Source organism: Ruditapes philippinarum, unplaced genomic scaffold (genome assembly GCF_026571515.1).
Source record: "Ruditapes philippinarum isolate M1 unplaced genomic scaffold, ASM2657151v2 ctg176_1_1_1_1, whole genome shotgun sequence".
In the NCBI taxonomy this organism is placed as follows: Eukaryota; Metazoa; Mollusca; class Bivalvia; order Venerida; family Veneridae; genus Ruditapes; species Ruditapes philippinarum.
The window spans coordinates 354,050-361,260 of NW_026864115.1; positions in this window are offsets into that span (position 1 = coordinate 354,050).

The following is a 7,211-nucleotide window of genomic DNA, read 5'->3' on the forward strand; positions in this document are numbered from 1 at the left end:
TTTCATACGACCGCCATACGACCAATACGGTTCATATACGAAACATACATGGCCGACACGGTAAAGTACGGGTATACACGGTCTCACACTGCCTCGTACGGTCTAACACGACCTCTACGTCAGCAAGAACGGTACAAAAACACAACTACCTGTTGCCACCCTACTAAGAGTACTTGCTGCATCACACTAGAATGTATCCAAAGAAGAAAGTTTGGATGCACAGAAGGAATACAAGAAGGGCCATCCAGGCCCACCGACCACTCCAACTTATTGACCCTGATGAGCTGGAGGACCAACCGGCAATAACCATGTTTCCCAGGGATTCAGACCCAAATGCCAACTCGGTGGACCCTCCAGCAACCGCTGCACCAAAGAAAAAAAGACACATTTTACATTGCTTCACCTTTTTATTCATTTATTGATGTTTATGATCTATATATAGATGTTCTTCGTTGAAATTTCGAAAATTTATGAAATCAAGACATCAAAATGAGTTAATGTATATCAAAACATACACAAATGTGTAATATTCCGAGCATAACTCGAACACAAGTCGGTGGGACCCTATGTAAACCCTGTGAAAGTCGAGTAAATCGAGTAAAAGTCGTGTTTAATCGTACCAGACCGTTCTAGACCGTACTTGGAACCGTACAACAGTCGTATGTATTCGTATGCAAATCGTGTTCAAACTTTGCTTGACCGAGTATATCCGTGCTCAATTCGTACATACTCGTGCTATATTCAAGTAAAATTCGTGGCAACTAATCCCCAGGCACGGTTGGAGCTCAAAACTCGTACCAGTCAACCCGTGTATCACCGAGTATACCGTATGGGGATTGTGTGCCCAACCGTGTTTTGTGTGAGACGGGCTTTATATGGACTTAAAGTCCGTCTCAGAACAAGGTTGGACACGTTATATTCGTTTATACCCGGATTGACTGTTACGAGTATTTAGCTCCAACCGTGCCTGGGGATTAGTTGGCACGAGTTAGACTCGAATGTAGCACGGGAATCTACGAATAAAGGACGGGTATACTCGGTCAAGCCAGGTTTGAATACAATTTGCATACGAATACATACGATTGTTGTACGGTTCCAAGTACGGTCTAGTATGGTCTGGTATGATTAAACACAAATTTTACTCGATTTACTCGACTTTCACAGGGTTTACATAGGGTCCCGCCGACTTTTGGTCGAGTGATGCTCGAAATATCACATATTCGGATATGTTTTGATATAAATTGACCAATTCTGATGACTTTGCTTCATTTTTCAAACTTCCAACGAAGAAAGACCTATTTATATGAATAAAAGTTATATAAAACAATGCCAGATGCAACAGATGACAGGATAAGGGAATTAGAAATCATGATAAGACTGATAGACAGTCCTCCAGCTCATCAGGCTCGACAGGATCACCAGGTTGGAGTGGCCGGCGGGCCTGGATGGCCCTTCATGTATTCCTTCTATGCATGGGAACCTTCTTCATTGGATGCATCATGAAGACACACACCATAGGGGTATCAATGGTGATGGAGGGTATCATCATTGACGACCAACACCACTGGGTATCAACAATGAAGACAAACACCATGAGGGTATCAATAATGAAGACAAACACCATGAGGGTATCAATAATGAAGACAAACACCATGGGGGTATCAATAATGAGGACAAACACCATGAGGGTATCAATAATGAAGACAAACTCCATGAGGGTATCAATAATGAAGACAAACACCATGAGGGTATCAATAATGAAGACAAACACCATGAGGGTATCAATAATGAAGACAAACACCATGAGGGTATCAATAATGAAGACGAACACCATGGAGGTGTCAACTATAAAGACGAACACCGTGGGGTATCAATAATGGAGACGAACACCATGGAGGATAAAGACGAACACCAGGGGGAGGGGTATCAAACAATGAAGAAACGCATTAAGTGAATAGATACAGAGATTAAAATGGTCATGTATTTGTTGCATATTTTAGCAATTAGGTCACGTACATCTCATCAAAGGAGGGTGTTCAAATGTAATTATTTAAGTCGACATAGTACGTCATAGGTGCTGTTTGGATCAATTTAACATATGCATATAGCTACTTATTGTATAAAATGACTAATTGTTGAACTGTGAACTTTTCTTTCTTCAAACAATCATACTTTTAGATGAGAAATTTCCGGTTAAGTACTGTAAGTTAAATGTAAAGAAGTCGAGTAGATAATCAAAATGACCATTATCTTCACACGAAAGCTACATTGTCACTAGTTTTAAAAAACACTATTGTTTCTAAAGGTCATAAGATCATTGTTTCTGTTAAGTTTTTTTTTCAAGTATGTACGATATACTTAACAAAAATACTACGATTTTGTAGAAAAGGAAGTAACAAAAAAAATTGTTGTACATGTACTACTAAAAAATCAAATGGAAAGTAGAGGACAGAATATTCTTTACTGGTTGAAAGAATACATTCTGTTATTTTCAGCAAATTATACTTACATCAGAAATGAACTTAATTTGAATGCATATTCCTCGGTGTTCTCCTTCAGAACATCTTGCGGCTCAGTTTACAAGATGTGTTGGTTTGTGATCTTTTATCCTACCCAATAAATTCAGCATTTTAATTTTCTGTTTCATTTCTATAAAATGCCTGCCCACAAAGGCATTCTATTCTTGAACAGGTTATAGCATAACATTATATTTCATATATTAGACATATGAGAGAGAAGGAGGCAGAGGGACAGGGTGGGAGTAAGGCAGGGAAGGGGCATACGTGCGTGTGTGCATGCGTGTAAGAGGGGTCAACATGTTTATGTTAATGTATTTTTCTATATTTGTTGATTTGAAAATAAGAAATCTTGCTGTTTTCGATTAAAGGATACTCACTTGGGTTTTGAATAACTCAGAGAGATTTTATACGTTTGAAATAAAAGGTCGCAAATAAGATTTATTCAATGTGCGTGCATATACGACCAAAGATAAATAAACATGTATATACATATATACATGTACGTGAATTTGTGCGTGTGTCCGTTCGTGCCTGAAATAATACACGGAAGGTCACCCGAGGTGGTCTTCCTTCACCAACCACTATAGCTAGAAAGTCGCCATATGACCTATAATGTGTTGGTGCGACGTAAAACCCAACAAGACAAGGATCAAACATGATTTTACAATTTGAAAAAGGGTGTAATGAAAAAAGATAAAAAGCTTTCACTATAACAGATACTAACGCTAATTAAATTTAACGAAGACACGGGAATTATTAATAGCCACAACAGATGTTTGTATATGCAACGCCAGGCAGAGCCCCGGCAGAGCCCCGGTAACTACAAGCAGAGCCCCGGTAGAACCCCGGTGGATTGAAAACACCCGAAAATGATAACATTGATACATAATTTTTATTTTATATATAATATCTATTGTTCCAGAATAGTAATTCATGATGATTTTCTGAAAAATCCTTATGCCATACTGCATAGAAGAGAAATGGGTAGGGTTTTAATACAAACAAGTGCAATCATCGCAAATTGTCGTTATTCTTTTGAAATGATCCGGGCTTTGCCGGGGCTCTTCCGGGATCAACCGTATCTCTACCTTTATCCTCCGGGGCTCTGCCTGTAGTTACCGGGGCTCTGCCGGCATATACCGGGGCTCTGCCGTAGCTCTACCGGCTATATCATACCCCGGATCATCCCCGGTTTGTGCCGGAAGAGCTACGGCGCTTTCCCGGTATAACCCCGGTCGTTCCCGGCAGAGCTAAGGGTGAAGCCGGCAAAGCTATACCTTCCCGGATCATCCCGGACCACCCCGGTGATATTAAATATTTTATTCCATCTGGGGTCGAATACCGGATGTTCCCGGATCATCCCGGATCATCCAGGATCATCCAGGACGTTGCCGGCAGAGTTACGGATGTACCCCGGTTGTTCCCGGTCGTACCCGGATCACCCCGGACGACTGCCGGGGCTCTGCCGGGATGTAAGTGAGACTGTAGCTTAAGATTACCAGCTTGTGTCGGAGTGGTAACCTTTAGGGGACGAGGCATCAGAATTAAAAAGGGTTAATATTACAGGAGTCTATGCATCTCTTACTTAGCTCCAGCATGCAGGTGAGGTGTTTGTAACATCAGAGTCAGCCAAATCATATTTCCTGTTTCGGCGCCGTATGGTCTAAACTATGTTAGGACGGCGTAACACAAAACACACAAACAAACAAGAACAGAAAGTGAAAGATAATTTGAATTTCAAGAAAAATAGTTTTTCTCTGTAGTTCAGTCTATCTCGGTTTATACAATGAATCAGTAAGTGTTCTGGGTAAAATTAAATTGATGCTTACATCAGACAAATAGATCTATGTCTCTGCTTACATTCACATTCACATAAACTTTTCTAATCTTAAGTTTGCGGTTATCACTATTTTCGTAGAATGAGAAAGGTATATCAAATGCACTTCAAAATATTAGGCGTACATGAAATCCTGGACTAAAGTAGCGGATCATTATTTTAATTATCATTAAGACATCATCCCGTGAAACAAAGTGTTTTCAGTCGTTGAATATTTCAGTTTTGCTTGTCATATATTTAGATAAAGTAGCAACTTGCATAAACACATTTAAGACCAAATAAGCGACAACACGACAAAGTGCCAAACGGCGCGATGTCGTCTTGTCGCCCTGTCTCTAGCGCGGCACGCCAAACGGAGCGTTGTCGTGCGGCGCGTTGTCGCGAAGTCGCTTGGCTTATAAGCCAGTCATTCAATTTGAACCGAGCCACAATGCGACATCGCGACAACAGGCCGCACGAGAACGCGCCAACTAGACGCACAAAAGCGTACCAAATCAGCCACCATATTTACCACATTTTTTGAAATTTCCCACATTGTGTCCGCATTGAAAGTTGAACAAGTGCATTTATATTTAGCATGACAAGGGTTAAACAAACATAGATGACTACTCGGTACGCATATTTTTATTACAGCCCAGTAGTTTCTTAAAGGCACATTATGCCTAGGAAAATCATATCTTTTTTATTCTTAAGAATTGTAAAACGGTGTTTTAATAATGCTTAAATTATTGATTAAGTGTATGTTAGATTTTACATCAGAAAAAAGTAGCACTGAACATGTAGTTATTTGTTGTAAAAGTAGCAAAATGTAAATAAAGTAGTATTTTGACATCCATACAATTTTTTTTTTTGCTTCCAATTGCCAACAGAACTAAAGATGAAAAAGATAGTTCATGTATATAGCAAATGAGTTTGTTTCTAGAAAATGTAACCAGATAAAACCAAAAATAAACACTTTTTGAGAAATAAAAAATGATAACATTTTATGGACATAATGTGCCTTTAAGCGAAGGCAAGGGTCCACAAGTACTTGTATTTAATAGTTCTTATGCGTCATTCTTCCCCTTCAGTTTATAGAAGTCACTAGAAGGCGCTTTGTCTTAATGATGATTAAAATAATTATCCGCTACTTAAGTTCAGGACAAGCAATTGCAAAACATACTTCCTTTTAATAGTATAAAATAAATGTTAATAATTGATAAACAATCATTGAATTTTGTGTAATTTATTTTTTCACAATTGCGTCACGACAAAACCAACATAATGGGTTTGCGACCAGCATGGATCCAGACCAGCCTGCGCATCCGCGCAGTCTGATCAGGATCCATGCTGTTCGCTTACAGACCCTATAACAAGTAGAAAAACTGATAGCGAACAGCATGGATCCTGATCAGACTGCGCGGATGCGCAGGCTGGTCTGGATCCATGCTTGTCGCAAACCAATTATGTTGGGTGTTGTCGTGACGCGGCTCATTTAATTATATGCCTAGTGTACATTTTAGAAATTAATGCTCTCTGCGTTGCTGTTTTCTCTTGCATACAAGATATATGAATGCATGAAACAAAATAGTCCGATTGCCAACTAGTAAAATGAGAACACAGACAGCTTCAAAAATATGTACAAAAATGATTAAAACGTTATATTTGACATGTAATGAAAATACTTATAAACATAATATGCACGCGTTTTATTGGTTTTAAAAGCTCGACCTTGGCACAGAAATTCTTTTTCTAGTCAAAACCACAGCAATTACTTCTCCGCAACACCTGACATTATTTCTGTGTAGGATGGGCCAGCGTGTATAATCATGAAGCTTTTTTAATGACTTCACTTAGAATTATTTAAAATTATTTCCTCCTATCAGTTATTATATTTATACTTGCTTGTTCAAGGGGTATAGCAGACAGGGATTTGCAGGAGTGGAGGTTGGGGAGGGCTTGTCAGTCCCCAAAACGGTCTGACGTTTTGGATTTTCTCTTTAAAATGGACATAAAATACTACATTTTAAACTAAATGACATACAATGTAAAAGTATTACGTCCATTTTTATCATCAAGTAGAATAACTCTGAAAGGTATGCGCAGTAAGATATTTGCATTTGTCTCCCTTTTTCCAAGCAACCGTGGGAAGTTCACAGATGTTTAAAGATCAGGATAAAATATGTCAAAATTTACATGCCATCTATTGATGAAAATATCATAAGGGGAAGGGGGGGGAGGGTTTAGGGGCCATACCTCCTCTAAAAACAAAGGAGTTGTTGCCCTCAAATATCCCTCGAGAACCCTAATATCTATTATAGTCCCTTTCATAAACAGAGCTATCTATTCAATGCAAAAAGGGATCTGTCTTTAATTTTGTTAATATATTATAGAGCTAGGGGTCAAGCAAACGTTGTAGTACATGAGACATTTGGATCATTATCGTGCTTTCAAGAACTTTCAACAGGTGGCTCTAAAGTCAAGAATATATTTATTTTCGAGCCCCTCATTTCATCACATAATACAAACCGAGATAGTTAATAGGGTATTAAATCAAAGCCTGAAGATACTGTACACTTTGTAAACAATTTGAACATAAGCACTTTTTAAGGCATTTCAAAACCGACTGAAATATAATGATAGGTCACATAGGGTTCATATTGTAAATCACCTCATATATGACTTAATTAACGTCTCATAGGAAGACAATAAACATTGAAGTAAAGTTCGCTCACAATGTTCCAATGTTTGCATAGGTTAGTAGTTCACATAGGATAAAAACATATCATAAGATGCTGGGTGAAATTGATTCACATATGATATAACTTCACATGGGACAATAAGTTACATATGTTAAAAGTTCAAATGCCATAATG